General features: G+C 46.0%; 1 long non-coding RNA gene across 1 annotated transcript; it reads right to left on the bottom strand.

Annotated features, from left to right (window-relative positions):
* Nucleotides 1-7,711: 7,711 nt before the first annotated feature.
* On the bottom strand, nt 7,712-9,690 carry LOC142924613 (uncharacterized). Its single transcript, XR_012941717.1, has 3 exons — nt 9,605-9,690; nt 8,707-8,842; nt 7,712-8,312 (listed from the first exon to the last, which is right to left on the bottom strand). It is a non-coding gene; the product is annotated as an uncharacterized LOC142924613 (long non-coding RNA).
* Nucleotides 9,691-21,358: the final 11,668 nt, after the last annotated feature.

The following is a 21,358-nucleotide window of genomic DNA, read 5'->3' as shown; positions in this document are numbered from 1 at the left end:
GAGCGGTTCGGGTATCACTCGTCACTGATGTTAGTCGTAGCTGGAAGTCAATTGCATGTGTGCTGAATTCAAAGTGCAGTGCACGAATCACTGCACCACCGCTCCTATCCACTCTCTCCCAAAATCGCAAAAGGTAAAGCCTTGCCATTGCTTGCTCATGTCACTGCTGGCAGAAGGGCCTCAACTAAAGGTAGCTCTAGAGAACCCCTCTACACGGTATTTGGCCTACTCTTCCATGATGACCAGACATGTTGTAAGATGTGGAATTACCTGCGCTAAAACAGTGATGAACCCATTTATATTGCTAATTGGACAGAGGTGGGGGAGATTTAAGAAAATGATCCATTGCTTCAACTGTTGTGTCAGGAGAATGAACTGACGACTGCCAGATTGCAAGTCCTTATATGGTAACCATTTCACTCTGGCAGCAACCCCCCAAATTGTATTTGTGAAAATTAATGTAATTGCCAAGGTAAGATGTTCAGAAGCCTTGGTCAAATCATTGCATGCTAAGTGACCGCTATCGCTGTGCCTCCGTATGCTAATTCCACAGTCATGCATCTTGGCATTCACAACGGACATCATCCCACGCCTGGTGTATTATTATGGATACTCAGCAGAGTATGGCACAGGTTCGCCTACAATGCATGGGTACACGGAGGACAGCTTTTCAATTTTCAAGATCAGCAACTTCAAGGAGCAAAATTATCCCAACATCCTGCCAGCCTGGTTTGATCCGGCAATCCACACAACCTGCAGGTTTGTGCCATTCAGTGTCATGCCCAGCTATCGGGGGTGCCGTCCCTGCGAATGTGATGCACTGATGTCTGGGTGTGGCGTCCTCCTGGCTCCGCCCCTTCCTGATTATGCTCGTTTTCTTCCTCTTTTCACTCCGTGACTTTCCTTTTAAGACCCACACTTCCCCTAGGCCCCACCTCTGTTTATGCCCTGCCCCTTACCGTGGACACAGGGTTTGGCTTCGTTGGGTAGTAAGGGGTTGTGGTAGGGTTGGGGGAAGAGTGTGCATGGTGGGTGGGGACAGTAAAGGGGGTGGGGGGGGAATTGGAGGGGGGGAGCAGTGGGTACGGGTGGGATGGCTTCACAACCAAAGTCCCACTTAGAGAAATATAATAATAGATTGATATAAATTCTAGCTCATTGTTACCCTGCTAAAGAGTAATGTTATTTATTTATCTATCTATCGATCCACGACTGCTTAATTGAGTCTCAAGATCCCTTTTCAGGAAGACCGTGCATTGGGATTCCAGTTTAAGGTGGTCTTATGCATGTGGGATGCAATAAGAGGTCCTGGAGAACCCATGATAATGAAATGAAGCTTAAAGGTCCACACAGACATGAAACCACTTGCTCTACAGCCATCTTCTGGTCACCTCACAGCACAGTTAGTTAGGAAATTGATGCGATCTACCAACCCTTTTCTGTAACGTTTTTGAATTGCTGGCATACACAACTATAATCAATATAACCATATTGATCGATATTTAATATAACCTTACTTGACTATGACCAAATCACCACGAATACAGCTAATCTTAGATTCCGGAAGTCAAGCAGGCTTGAGCCTTGTTCGTGCTTAGATTGATGAACACCATGCACAATGCAGGTGCAGTAGGCGACTTTGGAGCTAGGTTGTCAGCAGTGGGTAGATCAGAAAAATTAATAGTTGTGCTATATTGTTCTCCCATTATCTGTACTCCCTACCTTCACCAACCTGGTACGGACCAGCGTGAACCATGGTCAATAGAGCCCCCACAAGCTGCACGTTGTGGGAAGGCCCTCTTTCAGAAGCGGATTTTTTAAAGGGCTGTGAACGCATATACCGTTTGTGCACAACCATACTTGTTCAATTTAGCGCCAACTCTACTTTCGAGGCACTTTGCTCAATATAGTCCATGCGTGCTTGTGGTTGTATGTGTGTAGGTATCCAGGTCATCGCTACCCGCCGGATCATCCCCAAGCCTACTCCGTCACCAAGCAGTACTGGAAAGTACTGACGGCAAAGCTGGCCTTCGTCATTGCCATGCAGGTACACATCAACATGCACACACACACACATTCATAAACCCATTGAAAGATAAAGGTACAGCCCTCCAATTACTTGCTCATGTCACTGATGGCAAAAGGGCTCCTGCTATAGGGAGCTCAAGAGAGACCCTTAAGATGTATTTGAACTGCTCTTCCACACTGGACAGACGTCTTGGGAAGAGCTGGGAGTTCCCGCACTGAACAGCACCAAACTCAGCCGACCAATTGACTGGATGTATTCCACTTACACTGCTTGGTGGATAGAGGCAGTGGAATGTAAAAAAAAACCTTTCACCGTTGTTTACACTCCCACGATCAAAGATCAATTCACACCCGTGACCTCTGGATTGCAAGTCTAGTGTGCAAAGCCTTACACTACTGCACCATCGTATAGACTCATCTGTGAGCAGTTGTTAAGGTCAGCAGAGCAAACCGTGATCATTGTCAATGGGTCATTACAGATAATGCCAGTAATGCTATTACACCTCACAATTGCACAGTATTTCTGAGATCACAAATAATAGTGGTAATACAATACTCACTTTCATCATGCAGCAGACGATTCATGTTGTTGATGCAATTTGTCACACGTAAGCATGTGTGCGTGTGGGAAGGGGAGCGGCTGCGTAGTTGTTTGTGAACTGCGCTACCAATCCTGTGTGACCGGAGTACTATTTCTGGCCACAGCCAACAACAGTGGAAAATATTAGAACCAGTGTTGAGCTTCCCTTAAGTTGATTCTGTCTTAAAATGAGTACTTGATGAAGTGTGTGAAAATCATCACTGGCGAGATAAAGGTGCACACCACCCCCACAGGCACTGTGCCACCCTTCATAGATGCACTTGTCTCAGTCTGTGAAAGGCTACACAGGGAATCTTTGTAGTGGTGACATGGCCGAGTGTAAGTGTTTGCTGATTGTTGCGGTAATTTGCGGCTGCCCAGGTGAATACTGTGGGTGCATTAACTGCACATCATAAATGTTGCCTGCTGCATAGTGAACGTAAAAAACCCATTAAGTAATTCAAAAAAAGTGTCTCGGTATAATTTGCCAAATGTTCAAAAATTACTCAAATGACTTAATTTAATTGGGAAAAACGACGTAACAATATAATATCCCTGGGCTTCAGGTCCCCGGAATAGTTGACCTGAGATGTAAAGCACTTTAAGATGCTGCCATATTATATTTAGTAAGCACCCTTTACATGCAAATCCTGAAACTGAAAATCCTTTACCTGTGTGTGGACGTGTGCAGCACGTGGTGTTACTCACGAAGGCCTGCATTGCATACATCATCCCGGACACGCCATCCCATGTGCGCGCCTGCAGGCGCCTCGAGCGCTTCGTCGTACAGACGATTCTGCAGCAGGCAGAGCTGGGCCGTCTCCGTAACACCCTCCTCACCGATGCCCCCAGCTCACCGCCATCTCCTCAATTCCACGTTGAGGATGAGCAGGCAGAGATGGGCCTGCTTCGCTGCTCGCTGCATAAGGAGTCTCCTGGCGTATTGCACCCACCCCAGCCGTGCCACATGGAGAATGAGCAGGCAGAGAAGACTGGTGACGACTCACTGCTGAAGGGATCCGAGGAGGAATCAAGCAACGAGGATTCGTCAACTGTCTTCTACAGCGTATAAATCTACTCTGGCTTTTAAAGGAGGCTGCTATCCTAACTCTGTTTGCACGTGGACAAGGACATTGCAGTCGAGGACTATCTGTATATATATATTAATAAATACGTTTATGATTTAACATGTCTCAATCATCTCATGTCTGTTCATACGAATCACGATGTGAATGAGGAAAACTAGAAATTATTGTTATTTTGTATATATTTTAAATTTTGGTTTAACATGTAGGCTTTCGCGCCCAATATCATCCATAGAGGTGTTTTTTGGATTAGATCGCATACATATATAAACGTGTCGTTAAAACCCGCCACCACTCGACACAGCCAACTAGTAAGGGTTGTCACGGAAACAGAACAAGCCAATTCGTCACTGGTACTTTGGAGAGCCAAGCCACAACATTTACAATTGGAGTACGACGTTTTGCCAGTAATTACAACTAGCTTCATCAGGCGACAGCCAGATTTGTGGCACTCTCGCGCAAAGTGGGGGGGGGAGATTACCGAGTCAACGTACATTATGCATGTGCATTATGAGAGCCCTTTGATCTTGTCCTTCCTGTCTATTGTGTATTAAAATAGCCGTACCAATGGTAATCCCTATTGAAGTATGCTGCCCTTTATAGGCATGCATTTAAATAATGTATTATTTGTTGGCACCCGTGTTCAGCAGTAGCAGAACACACGTGCCAACAAGGACACTCAGTTGATTCTAATGTTGAAGTTCTGTGCAAAACTAGCTACTACTGCCCAAGAATAATTCGAGAATCTATCGAAATTGGAAGAAAAATTTACAGTTCGGATAGCTACCGCCTTTGTGCTGTGTGGAAGCGACTCATCAAATAGTACATTAGATGAAACTCCGAGTACCCACTCAGGAGGTATAGTGGTAAAACAGTGGAGGAAAAAAAAGCTTTTTTTTTTTAATTTGCCCTTGTTGAATGATAGAGTCGATACACACAGCAAGCGAGATTAAGAAAGCGCATCGGAAGAAATACCGGAGGAGAGAGAGAAGACAATTGCTTGCTGCAGAAGGAAAGGCATTCCTACCGAGGGAGACAAGTTGACAAAGATTTTGATCATGGGAACCGGTGGCGTGGCTCGATCTTCCCTATGTGCGCAACACGCTACCGAAGGAAAACAGAAAATCCTATTCAAAGGCTAAAATAAGCTCCATTTTTTGTATAAGAGCCCGATAAACAATAACCCCATCCATAGACTGAGAAAGAAAGGGAAGAGCCTGAACAAAGGGGAGGAGATTACGACGGAGATGGGTTGGAGGTGGAGAGAAGGGGAGAGGGGAGGCCGTAAAGGCAGCTGCACATTCAAGGAAAGCGGTGTAGAAAGAGTTGAACGGGGACATGGAGACAGCAGAGACAAGGGTGGAGAAAGAGGAAGAGAGGATCTTTCAGTGCTCGCTACAGGAAACCCACAAAACTGAATTTCCTAAACTCGTGTCGCCTCCGTGACAGCAGCACCACGAACGCCACAGACTCACGCTCCCCAAATCGACAATACCATCTCCATTGCCGACCAGCCACGAGATGGTTGCTCTCAACACCTCGGTCGTGGTGTAAGCAGCAAAAGACTTCCGGCTGGTGAGCATCCGGCCATTACGAGGGTTGGAAAGAAACTGAAGCACGGGGCGACTCCCACAACCTTCGGGTATTTCCAAACTGGATGACGTCTTGGGATGAAGCTAGAAGTAAGCCAAATCTGCACTCAATAAATGGGACAAAGATTCCAGAGAAGCCTCCAGAAATGTCACAGGAGGCTCGGGTGCGAGAAACCAGACTCCATGTGGGGTCCTCCAGACCTTTGCCCTCCAGTTCATCAACATTTGTAAAAGCAGGACGTCTCAAAGGTACGTAGCATGGGTGAGGTACGAGGTTGAGAACCACGTTCCGAGATTAGGCGCTTTGACAGGTTGGGGTCCGAGTAAACTTTTAATGGAGCTCACCCTATGACATTACAGATAGAAGGATAGTGTGCCGGCACAATCCGGACACCCTGCTACACCGAAACAATCTGCTGCATCAAACTCCCTGGTACAGCTAAACACTGGCACGATTGCGCTCAAATACACACAAACTCTCGCTCGGCCAGTTGGTACACAGGTTGTCAGTTGTGGGGGATGCGGGCCCCCGGCTCCCCCCCTGGGGGAGGGCTGATCTCGAGAGGGCTGCGGGCTCCGGACTCCTCGCTCGAGTGAGAGCAGCCGCTACTCGACTCCTCGCTCGCGGTGAGAGGGCTGCCGCTCTCCGGCTCCTCTCCTCGCGCCGCAGCCCCTCGGGTCCGCGGGTCCTGTTTGTGGGGCATAGCTCGGGGCTGGCACGTGGCTGCCTGGAATCAATCCGTCGCTTCTCAGCCACTCAAACGCGACGTCTCCGCTCACACAACCCCGCGCACCACTCACACGAACTGAACGGGGGGTCAGGGGTCAGAGGGCAATGACGTCCTTCGCACACGCGTTGCCGCCGATGCCGGGCAATGGAGATTGTTTAAAGGGCTGCGGGGCGGGGATTTAGAGTCAGTTTTAGAGCGACACACCAATCGCACGCGCGGGACGGGGGGGTCGGGGGTTAAAGGGCAGGGACGTCACTCATACACGCATAGCCGATTGGGGGGCTGTATTGGAGATTATTTAAAGGGCTGTGGGGGCGGATATTCGGGATTGGTGTTAGCCCGCAGTCACGAAAGCTTTAAATCGAAATTTATGTTAAGTGTAATGTGTTGGTGTTAATAAATAGTGTTGCCTCCCAAGAAGTTGTGTGCGCCTATCTCAGCCCATTACATATAAGTGTAGACATGATTATGTAATTCTTGTGTTCATACAAGTGTAGTGACACAGCGCTGACTGCTGTCCATTAGCGGCAACTGCAGTGGAAAGTTTGCACACACGCCGTTGAGCATATATACGGGTATGCCGGCCGGGCAGAGGAATTGGGGCAAGGGTCATGGAAGACCTCATAGGGAAGCCTCTGGAACCCTCTGGTCGGTTCGAGAAGGGAGGCGTGGATAGGGCAGAGCCAAGCCGCGCCGAGTAGAATATAGAATATAATATAAGCAGCGGAGAGCGAGAGCTCCGGGCTGCCGGTTCTGGGAGTGGACTCGTCTCGTCGTCGCTGTCGTTGCCACCGCATTCGCCCAATCATTGCGTGGCCAGACAGTAGCTGGCCTTCTCGGTCGACGCCGTCGGTGCAACACAGACAGGGTCGTGTCTAGGCCGGGCTCTATGGCAACGTGGTCGAGTGAGGCCGGAGTTGGTGTGAACAAGATAATAAAGAGACGGTGTCTCCTGCAACTACCTCGTCTTCGACAGTGTGTGCGACACACACCACACGTCGGAAGGAGAACACTTCACAAGTATAAATGCTGCCTGTGTCAGTCGAGTCACATTTGCTCTAATTTATTTTGGTGACCTAAGACAGGAGAAGCAAAATGCACTTCTTCAGGAAGTGATATTTTTTTCATAATGCAGAGGCTGTGCCTGATACACATCTTTCATGTGCCCAGTAAACGCCATATGGCCAGATCTTTGCATTGAATTCCAAGTATTAATTCCTCCATACTTGTGCACAGTTGAGTTTTTATTCCATTCCCTTCATGAACCATGTCTTTGAACTTTACATCATAGTAAGATAGTACATGCCGATGAATAATTAATAGATGCTTGAAAACATCTATCCCCAACCATCTGCCTGTGTTTGGCCTAAAACCCAATCACCCAGAATGCCCAAATTCACCTTACATACTCTAGGAATGTAAGCAGGTTAATGCTTGTATATCCATCACAATCATCACCCCCAAATGTGAAGACATGTCACGAGACTCGCTGACTTTTCTTAAAATACTTGAGAAATACAAATCATAGCTGAATATTTTCAATTCCATGTGTATAAGCCTTTGTCTCAGATTTATTGTAAAATAAATATACATGTACAATATAAACATTCAAATATCAGAAAATATTTAATGTATGTTGAATTTCTTTCACACTGTACATAACCAACCATGCTAAACAAGACATGATAAAAACAATCCAAGTCATGGGTTGCATACAATATGCAACTTTGGTTTATTGATTACAAGTTACATAAAAGGTTCTGAAATTTTACAATACAGGTATAGTGCAATCTAAATAAGCAAATGTACTTTTACAGTGATTTCCCAAATGTTTATAACTACACAAATACTAGCATGTATGTTCCCAATAAAGTAGTCTCCTTCCAAAATGGATAAAACCAAAATAAGTTTAGTTGTGCTCACAATATTTTTCACATATCCGTTCTCTTTCAAGTGACATTTGAGTCTGCATGGATTTGCTGTGCAAAATACTGCTGCAACCATTCACTAACTCCAACCCTGAACGAACTTCATCACATTTTTCCAATACTTTGTTGTGGCACTTCCATTAACAGGGCAATTACTGTGCCCCATGGGCCCCACAAGTTCACAAGTAATTGCGATTCACACCACAGCACCTGAAGTACCATTGATGTTTAACAACCATGAATTAGCAGGACCAAGCGAACGTATCCTTCTGAGTACAAACCTCGACCACCGCCTTAAAATGCAGCCATCCTTGTTCTCCTTGATGGTGTCAACCAGCTCTTTCAGACGCGACAGGTGGTACACGGCCCTGAGAAGAGACACGATTGAGAGAAAATTACTTGGTTGACTTATTATCATGGTGGAAGCCAGAAAAATCTCACCAAGTCTCAGGCGGGTTTGGCAGTGATATTTTGCAAATTTCATCAGCGAGTGGTATGTGAGAGGAAATCGGAGAACCCGGTGAAAACAGAGGGAGTAAAATGCAAAACTCCGGATATAGATTCAAGATTCCATTGCTGTATTACTAACTCCTGGTTACCTAGCAGCCAAAATCTATAATATATGCTATTACCAAATAGTCTCCCATCCAAGTAATAACCAGGCTTACCTGCTTAGCTTATAACATTCATAATCTGACATCATACTTAGAGGCGGTGCAGCCTCTATGCTGTGCGTGAGTGTGAATATAAAGATAAATTCACAATGGCGTGGAGGGGTTTTCCCAGGGACGATCAGCCCCTAGGAAGACGTCCGTGTTGAAGCTGCCCGGGGAGGGGGCCTCCAAGCCGGGGGATTCCAACTCCATGCGCGCCCTGCTCAGCAGCTCCTCCAATGAGGCTGTGCATCAAGAATCACGCATCGCACGTCACAACCACATGGGTGGCCGCTCAGTCGTCTCTGTGAGAAAAGACTGAATATGTACCTGAAAACATATGAAATGTCATCTGCTATATACAGACTATATATATACACACACACACCTAGGGATCTAAGGTCCTCTGACACGGGCTCCTCGTTGGCTACATTCGTAAGGCCGGAGATGTCCAAATCTTTGAGCCACGCTGGGTACTTTGGTCTGCTTTGCGGGCTCTGAGCGGCACCTGCTCTCTTCGTGCTGGTATCCGTCTCGTGGCTGCTGGTCTGGGAGTCCACATCGCAGTCACGCAGCCAGGCCGGGTACCTGAGCTCAGGAATGCTCGTGATCCCCGACACATCCAGCTCATCCTTTTGGCTTGTCAACCACCTGGGATAGGTACTTGTCGCACAGCCGCCGTTCGGCAAGTGCTCACGCCTAGTTGCTTCACTGCTCCGTAAGTACAACAAAACATTCTTCTGGTTAGAAAAGAAATAATTTTTGGGCTTTGCCGACTCATTTAATGGCATCAGGGCCTTGTTGCTTCTCGCTGTTGAGCTCTACCGTTCAGTTGGCTTATTGCCCCTCACCAATGATGCGCCGAGGCTGTGCGCGGTGACCCCGAGAGATGACCGCTTGCCTCTGTGCGACACTGCGAGGTCTCGGTGGGCGCCAGGCGAGCGGAACAAGGACTTGGAGGAACCGTCAACTGGCGCCTCTAGGAACTGGTCCGTGGTTAGACTGACCGTCGGGCTATAAGCCATGACCGCTGCAGCGCAGCAGTGAGGCTGCACGTGCCCGAGATGAGGTCCTCCACAGGCAGCATGCCACCTGCAATGTAAGACCCACAGACATTTTACTGGTACACAATGAATTTGCTCTCCCCTAGATTCCTTGACCCCTGAACGGCAATCCTGCAATGTTGCCTTACTTTGCACCATCAGTAACTAATGATGTTATCCGTTTGTGGAGTTTGTGAGAATATGGGATAAATCAGTGCATGAGCTGTTATTGTTTAAACTTCAGATGTGTCCAGTCTAGGATCTGCAAATTTTGACACAAAGGTTGGAGGATCACTTAGATTTCACAAACTTTACAAACTCGATAATCAGTGAAGTTGCTGGAAGATGACAGGAGAAAGAAATGCATGCTCCGACCTATCTGTTCAGACCTATGCTATCCTCTCATATGCGTGTGCTTACTGTGGATAGTTTTCTCTGACATAAAATGAACTCATTAATGGAATTTGCCAAGCATCCCAGTGTGGGACTCTCACGAAAATGTATCTTTAGACCTTATTAAGGGTTTTTTTCTAGGGGAATTACATTACATTCATGATAGCATAGCATAATTGACAAGCACCCAGTACAAGCAAATAAATAGGGTTCTCCTCTCCAATTATCCCCCCTCCAGTCAACTAGCTTCGATACCTTATGAGACCTCCTTTGCCAGTAACAAGATATAGTAATAGGTTTTTACCCTTTTATCTGGCACAAAAACTGACACCTTTATACAAGGGATCATGTTTGCGATAACCACAACGCAAGTAGTCAAAATGCAAACAAGAAGACGCTAAGAATAAGAAGACGCCTTTTTGCGTCTTCTGGTCCAACACCAGTGGAGACTGGGATCTCAGAAAAGCCATCTCGGGTATGGACCAATCAAATTCAAGGACAGTGCATATTATCAGAGTTGTCTTTTTTGTTTGCATTTTGACTACTTGTGTTGTGGTTATTGCAAACATGATCCCTTGTATAAAGGTGTCAGTTTTTGTGCCAGATAAAAGGGTAAAAACCTATTACTATAGCTTCAATACCATTGCACCACGTGCACACTCGATAGCCACTCGAGTGCAAGCACCACGGAGCGATTCCTCGCGTGGCGAGAGGCGCAACCCACCTTCATCCACACTGTGCATCCTCCTCTCCTCCGCGCGTCTCCGCTCCGCCATGCTGCGCGGCGCTGTGCTCTGCACGTATCCTGGGTGGCGGTGACGCACAGATTCCGCTCTGCTCAAAGTCCTCGATGTAGGCGTCCAGCGCACCGCTCGCCTACGAGCAGCACTGCTCTCCGCACACCACAGGGCTGCGCTAGCCCCCGCTTCCGGTCCGGAGCAGCGTGCTGCCCAGGCTGCCGCGAGGGCTTGTGTCCGTCACCGTGCTGTCGCCCGAAGGGCTGTTTGTCTCACCACCGTTGCAGTACATTTTGTACGATTTGGGATGCCTGGACCGGATGGGGCCAGGGAGAGGAATGGCTGTGGCTACAAGGTCACCACTGGTCCTGGTATGGGGGGCACCATGAGGAGCTGCTGTGTGCGGAAAGTGGGTCCGCTGTCGCAACGCGATCGCATGGGCCAGTGTCGACCACTTCGCGTTAGGTCTCTTAAGCTACTGTGGCTGTTGTCCTTTTTTCAACAAAAATTCCACCCTTTCCCATGGTTTCCTTCATCACACCTGCAAGCTCTATGTACAATTGAAGTGTCATAAATGCACTACCTGCCTACTACTACATTATGAATGATATACATTTAAGAATTAGCTGGAGACAACTCTATGTTTAAAACACACTGTATTCAAAAGAGAAGGCTTAACATTTAACATTGGTTAACGTTTGGCATGCACACCTGCATATAAAAAAATTACCGTACTACTAATACAATGAATGCTAAATATTAAGTGGTATTACAATAGTATGACTACTTATATTTATATATTATCGCACCTCCGAAGAGCACGGTTGGCTTTGTACGATGCGAAAGAGGTTCAACACACATACAGAATACAATACTTTCCGAGCACATTATGCGTACCGAACCTCCAAGTTCCTTACCCTACCCTGAATAAGAATGTGTGCGGAGTACAGCTCCTTTTTAAATCCATTGCTGGCTGACAGCTGTCCCATGCTATGCAGCTCCCAGGGGGAGGGGTTATTTACCATACTTCACCACGCTGGTCAGTGTGAGTTTGGTGATGGCAGGGGGCTATAGAAGTGCATTACAACCATGTACTGAATATTGCTGCACTGATGGCAGGGGGCTATAGAAGTGCATTACAACCACGTACTGAACATAGCTGCATTGGTGGCAGGGGGCTATAGAAGTTCATTACAACCACGTACTGAATATTGCTGCATGGATGGCAGGGGGCTATAGAAGTACATTACAACCACGTACTGAATATTGCTGCACTGGTGGCAGGGGGCTATAGAAGTTCATTACAACCACGTACTGAATATTGCTGAACTGGTGGCAGGGGGCTATAGAAGTGCATTACAACCACGTACTGAATATTGCTGCACTGATGGCAGGGGGCTATAGAAGTACATTACAACCACGTACTGAAAATTGCTGCACTTGTGGCAGGGGGCTATAGAAGTACATTACAACCACGTACTGAATATTGCTGCACTGATGGCAGGGGGCTATAGAAGTACATTACAACCACGTGCTGAATATTGCTGCACTGGTGGCAGGGGGCTATAGAAGTACATTACAACCACGTACTGAATATTGCTGCATTGATGGCAGGGGGCTATAGAAGTGCATTACAACCACGTACTGAATATTGCTGCACTGGTGGCAGGGGGCTATAGAAGTGCATTACAACCACGTACTGAATATTGCTGCACTGGTGGCAGGGGGCTATAGAAGTGCATTACAACCACGTACTGAATATTGCTGCACTGGTGGCAGGGGGCTATAGAAGTGCATTACAACCACGTACTGAATATTGCTGCACTGATGCTCGCCACGTGAGAGCCACACAGCAGGACAATGCTATACTGTACAATATTGAAATGATTCTCCTACAAATACTAAACATTATTGTCTTAACAATCAATACTACTTTTAACATGAACAATAACTAATAAATGCACGCGTAGATATTGCCGTGCTAACCCTTAGCGTGCAATGTGAGCAGAACTTGTGTTGTAAGTCGTACCCAGTCCATTACCGCGCCACACACTCCCATTAACAAACCAACGACATTTACTGAATGTCCTCCTCCTTTACACGGCACAACCAGACAACACTTTGCACACCGAAGTGTCCAAGCCGCGTGCTGAGTGAAGCAAACCCCATTCACTCTGCGCTCAGCGTTCAACAAAGTTGAACCTGGCTCGCCCTCACGCCTGCCCATCTCTCTCCGTCTCTCACCGGAGATTATTCCATTGATCGTCTTCGCCTTGCCGTCCAGAGATCCGTGTGGATTATCCGTGAGGGTAGTTAAAGGTCGCGGTTATTCGGAGAAGTTTTTTTAATTAATTTTCCCGCCACAACCGCCGCGTCGCCAACGGCCGCTGAAGGCGATGTCCGAGACGCGCGGCCTGCGCATGCGCACTGAGGGTTGAGAGAAACCTGCGGGGAGGGGCAGCGGGGGGCGGGGAAGCCGCAGCCGTTGGCCACACCCACATTCTGGCCACGCCTATATTGAACCGACGTCACGGTGACATCATTCTGGGTCGGACTTTATCGTGGGCTGGCTGTGCACGCGAGGAGCTCCTGACTTCTGACTCTGAATTCGAGAAAAAATCAAAGATTCACGATGTCTACCTTCGTCGAGATAGGTAAAGTTTAACGTTAGTGTTAGAGATGTGTGTTTGTGTTAAATGTTGAGCCTGTGGACAAAACTGCTGGGGATGTGCCAGATGTCTCCATCTAACGTTAAGGAGGTTGGAGCCTGGATAGTGCATACCAGGTGTTACAGGCTACATGATGGGAAGCAGAAGGCATTCTAGTAAAATAGGTTTTTGTTTGTACGTTAATGCTCCTCCTTTTCCTTTACCAACCCATACTCACCGGCATGGTGAAGTATGTGCAAATAACCAACACGATTCGTGCGATCGTCAAGAGGCTCTCCAGCAGGGGATTGGCAAAAGGCCGTACAGGAGCAGTTTTGTGAAAAATCATTGATTCTTTCATAATGTACATCTATGATTTATTATTATTGTTCATGTGGGTAACCTCGGCGAGGGGGGAAGCAAGGTCGGGAAGAGCGGGGGATGGGGCCGCTTTTGACCACGCCCATATTTAGGTGACGTCACGCCCTTTTGCTGTGACGTCACTATAGCAGGGAGTTATCCTTGGCTGGCTGTGCATGAGGAGCTCCCGAGTTATAACTCACAAGATCTGAGATTAGACCAAAGATTCATGATGTCCACATTTGTTGAGATAGGTAAAGTGTAATGTTCGTGCTATGACGGGGCTTTGGGCCAGTTTTAAATATTGAGATCTCGTCAGTGTTTTAATCGGACGCTCAGCAGGGTTTGAGCCAGGATAGTGCATAACAGGTCTAAAAGTGTGGTGTCGGGCTACATGGTGGGCAGCAAAGGGCAGTCCATCAAAATTGGTTGTACTATACATACTATACATCTTCACCAACCCACATTAACCAGAGTGGTGAAATGTGGATTTGAAGCTTTCGTGACTGCAAGGATCCATACTCTTTGGTCCCTTCACCTGATGAAGGCCACTTGTTTTGTGGCCGAAACGTCGTGATTGTTGTTCATTTTATTTATTTATTTTTCCCTACGTGACTTTACCGAATAGAACCAAAGAGTACATATGTTATCTCCCGCGCAATATGGTATCTCCCTCGCAAGATGTTATCTCCCGCGCAAGATGTTATCTCCCTGACAAGATATTATCTCCCTCACAAGATGTTATCTCCCTGACACGATGTTATCTCCATGACAAGATATTATCTCCCTCGCAAGATGTTATCTCCCTCGCCTCGTATGCAGGAAGTCCGTGAGTTCGATCCAAATTGTGACGCCTGTAATATTTGGAGTTTGCGTGTCTCTCTCTCTGTCTTCTCGTGGCCGCGTGGATTATTCCCTGGGTCCTCCGGTTGTTCCTTTAACATTTAGAATCAACGTGCTTTCAGAGTTATTTGGCTGCTATAAATTTCCACGTGATGCGAATTATTTTCCACCTCGCTACCAAGCCGCGCCAGGGCAGTGCCGAGCCAGCCCCGTGTGGCTCTCAAGGCACCAAGTTATGTTTCCACTGCGGAACCCGAGCCGTGCCACGGACGTCACGTGTGACGAGCGCGTCGAGACGCATGTGGGTGGTGTAGTGCAGTAATTTTCTTTTTTTTTTTACTCGGGGGTACGCGGACCCCTGGGGGCTATGTGGCAATGCCCCAGGGTGTACGTGAGATAATGTATAAATATGTGAAATCATATCGGACATGAGTCATTGGTGAATAGTCATGTATGAATCAGACAATGTAAAGTAACAACGATACAATTTGTATCCACGTGGTAACCTGGAACGATATGAAAGCACTTTCTAAACTCACTGATCGTACACAATGCGGGTTTACAAGAGCAGCCAGGGAACTAATGACGTCTCGCGTGCAGAACGTCCGTTTAATTTGTTTTTATTCGCTTGCAGTTACTAGCAGCTGGTTAGGATATACCTCTCACAAAGTGGACAATTGGTTAAAATATTGACGTTCATTATTCACACGTTGATTTCTCAGAACCACGTTGGGTCAAGGGGGGAGTGGGGGGGGCTACTCGGTTTAAACTAAATTCAACAACGAGGGGGGGCACCGGTAGCCAACAACGGTTGAGAACCACTGGTGTGATGTGCGCTGGTGTCCTTACCGTGCACTCACCGAATGTCACGCACAATGTACGCGTCATTATCCCCGCCCCTGGCCCTGCTTGGCCCCAAGCCATATTCAGACACCGCGTGAGGTTAGCGTATCCCGGTTTTTGGTTCTAGCGCAACATGGAAAACGGCCAGTGGAGAACCAGGCAATAGAAATGTGGGAGGCACTGTTGGCACGTCCATATAAAACTGCACATGTTATCCCGTGGATACAAAATGCAGGTTAAGAGGAAGAATCGAGGCACGGTGATAAAAAAAAACGTGATAACCCAGCAGGGTTTGAGCCAGGATAGTGCATAACAGGTCTAAAAGTGTGGTGTCGGGCTACATGGTGGGCAGCAAAGGGCAGTCCATCAAAATTGGTTGTACTATGCATACTATACGTCTTCACCAACCCACATTAACCAGAGTGGTGAAATGTGGATTTGAAGCTGTCGTGACTGCAAGGATCCATACTCTTTGGTTCTATTGGGTAAAGTCACGTAGGTAAAAAATAAACCAACAAAAATCACGACGTTTTGGCCACAACACAAGTGGCCTTCTTCAGGTGAAGGAACAGAACTGTCGGGACGACAGCACTTCAATTGAAATGTGGTCAAGTAACCACCATGATCTGTGTGGTCACGGGGAAGCTCTCGCAGAAGCTGACAAGCTTCCATCTTGGCAGTAATCATGTTGCCTCTTTTTTACTCTCAGCCTCTCTGCAGCGCTTGCCGCGCTCGCACTCCTCGCCCCATTCACCCCCACCCTCCCCCTCTCTGACTTATTTAACTGCCCTAACCCTGGTTTCTCTCCCACTTCAGTAAAACAGTTTCCTTGCTGTGGTTGTCACACCTGATGATGAGTGCTTGTGTTGCATTCGAAACGTCGTGATTTATTTCTATTTCTATTTTTTTTCACCTACGTGACTTTACCGAAAGAACCAAAGAGTATAGCTGACAAGCTGTCAGGGCAAAAATGACTTTGCATATTCCAACTAATATTTTTTGCCCTGGTTTGTGTCTGACCATGCTGGGCACGGCTTTGTTAAATTGTACGATATTCAATGGGGTAAAAGTCCCCTAATGGTAATACAACTTTATACCACAGGTGTACTCACACTGGAGCAGCGTCGACATTTATGAGAAAGCTTTACACATGAGTACCATGTGCGGTTCTTTACCGACATTCCCATCCCTGCACCTGCCTCCCCTGTCCCTAATGCAATGAACCCTCTACCCCCACATTACCTATGCAGAGCTCGTGGAGAGAATGAATGAGGAGGAGGGAGCGGAGGGGCATGAGGCTCAGCCTTCAACGGTGCCGCAAGACTTTTCGACGTCATCATTTCAATCTACCCTGGCCCAGGTACGATGCGGCACAACGTGGATTTGCACTGCCTATAAATTAGCTTGGCTAATGTCAAAGATGGGAGATTCCTGGTATTTACAGATTTAGTTGTTGTTTGCATTCGCCAACTAATGGGCCCCAAAGTGTAGACATGGCTGCTCCTCATTTATAGATTTGCAGCCTTTGCAGCAGTGCGTTTTGGTGACTATACTGTGCTGATGAGTCCGAATGAGGATTACACCGGTCCACAGTTGCATATCACTGCATAACTGCTGCTGTTAGTCTGTCACATTTGCTCAACTTTATTTTGATGGTGGTTTAAGATAGCATTACCACAATGCACTTTAGAAAATACTGATGTTTTTTGTATAATGCACAGGGGCTAGATGCTTTGTGTACACATTTCTCCAGGTCTCTGGTTTCCTCCCATAGCTAAATGACACAGTGTAACTGGTATTGGCCAAACGTACCAATGCTGAAAAAATACATGCAAATTATTCAATTGGAATTAAACTAAGCAACTTCGTTCTCGACTGCAAAAAAACAGAACTTGGTAGGACCCTCCTTGAAAATAAAAATGTAAACTCATTGAGGTTTTCCTGGGTAAACAAGTACATCATCATAGCAATAAACAACTTGCATACAAATAGCAGATTAACTTATGTCCTGATACATGTATCATGAGCTTATGAATAAATATACATTTCATGCATAAGCTATTACATCTCTCATATTCGTGTGTGTGCTTGCCTTTGCGTGTAGGACACTATCTACTTTTGCGATGGAGTCCGTCGGATCGATTTCATCCTCGCGTTCGATGATGAGGTCCATTCTCAGGACGCCATCAACAATCAGGTGAGAACGAGGAACCTACAAATAATGCTCCACCTTCCTGCACCCAGCATTATCACCCCTCCCCACGTGCAACACCACACGCCTCTAAACCTAGGTTTGACGCAGTGGTGCCAGCTCAGCTCTCTGACTGCTGAGTCACCCTGCCACCTCCATACGAGTCTTTAAATCCACAGTATACATCCTTTATCAAACTGTATCGTCAACTGCAGACCATGCTAGTCAATGAACGCTAGACTCCCATCACTCAACTCGCACATCCATACCCTGAACCATACGCCTCACTGCTTTGGCAAACAACAATCAATTATCGTTACGTATCACACTCCATCCACAACTCCTCAATAAATACACCACTTTCATATTGCACACACCGACACCCAGACATAACTTACAGGATATATGTAATATCCACATTCTAACTGCCAAATGGAAAACTATTATAACAGTGCTGAAGTACCCAGTATGCATTCTCTGCAATATTGATGTTTTTGTTTATTTTGTTGCTATTGTACCCACGCACAATGGATCTATCTCCCTTGTAAAATAGCAAAGCAACTAGCTAAGTGAGACCATCCCTGTAACAAATAAGGTAAACTCAAAGAGTTGATTGACAAAGAGCTGTGCAAATTTTTATTTTATTAAGGTCTGCTGAAGTGACACCGACTGAAGCAGTTCAGTGATGCTACTTTGCAGAGCCGTTCTCTGATTGATTCCCATGTGAGGCTCTACTCACTGTAAGAGTTCAAGAAGTTTCCTCACCTCTTGACTTGACTCCCACAGTGACACAACTGAGAACAATGTATAACACAGATGGTCAATTTTGTTTGACAGAAGAAGAGGACCGAATATCAGGCAAGCCTGATGAAGATGGGGCTAGATCTCGAGATTGAACCCAAGGAGGTAAGTTTCCTGCGTGTCTCTCTGCTATAGATGACAGACACTGTATACAAATAAAAAGGTGTTAGACTGTGATTGCTTCATAATTTCACTGCTGGCACACATTCCTTGAGTAAGAGCGCTAAAGATCCCCGCTGGAGGGTATATGGCCTACTCTTCTCTGCTTGCCAGACGTCTTGAAAGAGATAGCGAATACCCATACTTTACCCCACCATGCACAATCTTAAGATGGATTAATTGTGGCTTACCCATTTATACTGGAGGGTATAACAGTCTCCACCTTAATGTGGCATGCCAGCTATTTATACTGTAGTAATAAGTGTTCGATAACTGCACGTACGTTATGCAATTTGCTTTTGGGTTGTGCCACACGTTGATCGGCACGAGGTGCTAACAACACGTGACACAAGCACGAAAATCCACGTGGCCGTGGACACTCTTCCAAATGAGACCATCCTGTTCCCTTGAACTCTCACCTGGTCAAACAAAGTCTAATAAATACAACTAAATGCACTCATCTAGAGTCTGACGATGAACTTCGTGCCATCCACTAGGAGTCGGTGAGCGGACGCACCACCTTTGTGAAAGTACACGCGCCATGGAACCCACTCACCACCTATGCCGAGATTCTACACATCCAGGCAAGATTCTGATGGTCATTGTAATGATGATCATGATGATGCCGATGATTGTGATGATGATTGTGGTGATGATTGTGATTATGATGGTGATAATGAATGTGATGACAATAATGTTTGTGAAGATTCATCATGGTTGTGATGATAATTGCGATGATCATGCATGTGATACAGAGTATGATGGTGAGGGTGATGATTGTGATGATTATAATTTATGACGTTCAACGATAATAATCGTAGCACTGACATTACGAGATATCGAGAGACGTAAATATACAAACGGATTAGAAAAACGTACATTTGGAAAAATATGCATATTAGCAACATATTGACTCTTTTTAGAAAAGTGAATGGGCTCGGGAAGGGCACGTTGCTTGAAGGGATGATGTCTGCTGGCCGAAAATGACATTGGAGTGGCAGCAGAAGGAGAGAACGTGCCCAAGATGATGTATATCATAGAGATGGCGAGATAAGATTGGCTCATGTGCGTGTGCTCATGACTGGGGATATTGGTGGGACAACTTGAAGAGTGGGTGGGATATGCAGTGGAGGCTTTTGGCATATTAATTGTTGCATTATAGGACTTGTTGTATTATAGGACTTGTTGTATTATAGGACTTGTATTATAGGATTTGTATTGAATGTTGTATTATAGAACTTGTTGTATTATAGGACTTGTTGTATTATAGGACTTGTTGTATTATAGGACTTGTTGTATTATAGGACTTGTTGTATTATAGGACTTGTTGTATTATAGGACTTGTTGTATTATAGGACTTGTATTATTATAGGACTTGTTGTATTGTAGGACTTGTTGTATTATAGGACTTGTTGTATTATAGGACTTGTATTATTATAGGACTTGTTGTATTGTTGGACTTGTATTATAGGACTTGTTGTATTATAGGACTTGTTGTATTATAGGAATTGTTGTATTATAGGACTTGTATTAGAGGACTTGTTGTATTATAGGACTTGTTGTATTATAGGACTTGTATAGAACGTTGTATTATAGGACTTGTTGTATTATAGGATTTGTTGTATTATAGGACTTGTTGTATTAAAGGACTTGTTGTACTATCGGACTTGTTGTATTATAGGACTTGTATAGATTGCAACAACTTGGGGAGACCTTCATCCATTCGTGGACTGATTTTGGCTGATGATGATTCCATGTGCTCGAGGCAAAGGGTTTAATACATTTAAAATCAAACAGGTGCCACTCAAGGAGAGCGACCTCCCCCAGGTGTCAGGCTCAGACAGTGGGCCTCTTCACTACCTGGGAAATATTCACCACCTGAAGCCGGGAGCCGTGCCCAAACAACCGGACTATTTCACGGCACCCTACCGGCGTTCGCAGCAGGACATCTATCCTATAAAGGATCATGACGTCCTCATCCCACCGGCCGTACGCAGCCAAATCGTACGTTTGTATCAATAATGCTGTATAAATAATGCCAGAATGGGGTGGTTTTTTTGCAAAAACATGTTAATTTAAAAGGGTTTTGTCGTGTTTTTATCATTTTAATTAAAGTTTTCAGCTCTGTATCGCAACTTGCGATCTCTGAGTGACATGTGGTTAGAAGTGTAAATCATTATGGTTTATTAAGAATGCCTGGATTTATGATTTATGGGTTGTGGTAATATGTGTCCCTGTAGAGAAAGCTACCAAATTTTTGGGATGCTTAACCAGGAGACATGGTGAGCTAGCAGCCCCACCCTTTGTAAGTCCTGCCCACATTATATAACCACGTCCCCTCAATCACTCTCCCCTGCACAACAAAAGAATGAAAGACTACTGTTGATATGGTTCTTGGTGAGCAGGTATCCTGTCGAGCCAATATTGTGGGCATTTGGGGTTTTGATAGTATTGTATTCTGAATAAATTGCCTTTGTGCATGGAAAGCATGCATAAAATGTCTCCTTGAAATCTGGATATTGTACTTGCTGAAATCGGTACATATCTGCTTCAGTTTTTGGGGTGTTCTATGGACCTTTCCGAGTCGGGACTCAATAAGAGTTGTGGGCCCATTATAACTGTGTAGGCTGGTGGTGGTTGGAGAGGGGGAAACATTTCAGAGTGGAGTGAGTCAATAATAGCTTACCCACCCAGCCCTATGTTTCATGCATGTTATGTTTGTCATGTGTGTCATGTGTGCTCA

Source organism: Petromyzon marinus, chromosome 15, assembly GCF_048934315.1.
Source record: "Petromyzon marinus isolate PM22_M1 ecotype Great Lakes invasive population chromosome 15, UKy_Petmar_22M1.pri1.0, whole genome shotgun sequence".
Lineage (NCBI taxonomy): Eukaryota > Metazoa > Chordata > Hyperoartia > Petromyzontiformes > Petromyzontidae > Petromyzon > Petromyzon marinus.
Note: the sequence above shows the minus strand (reverse complement) of the source record. Positions and strands in the feature narration are given on the sequence as shown.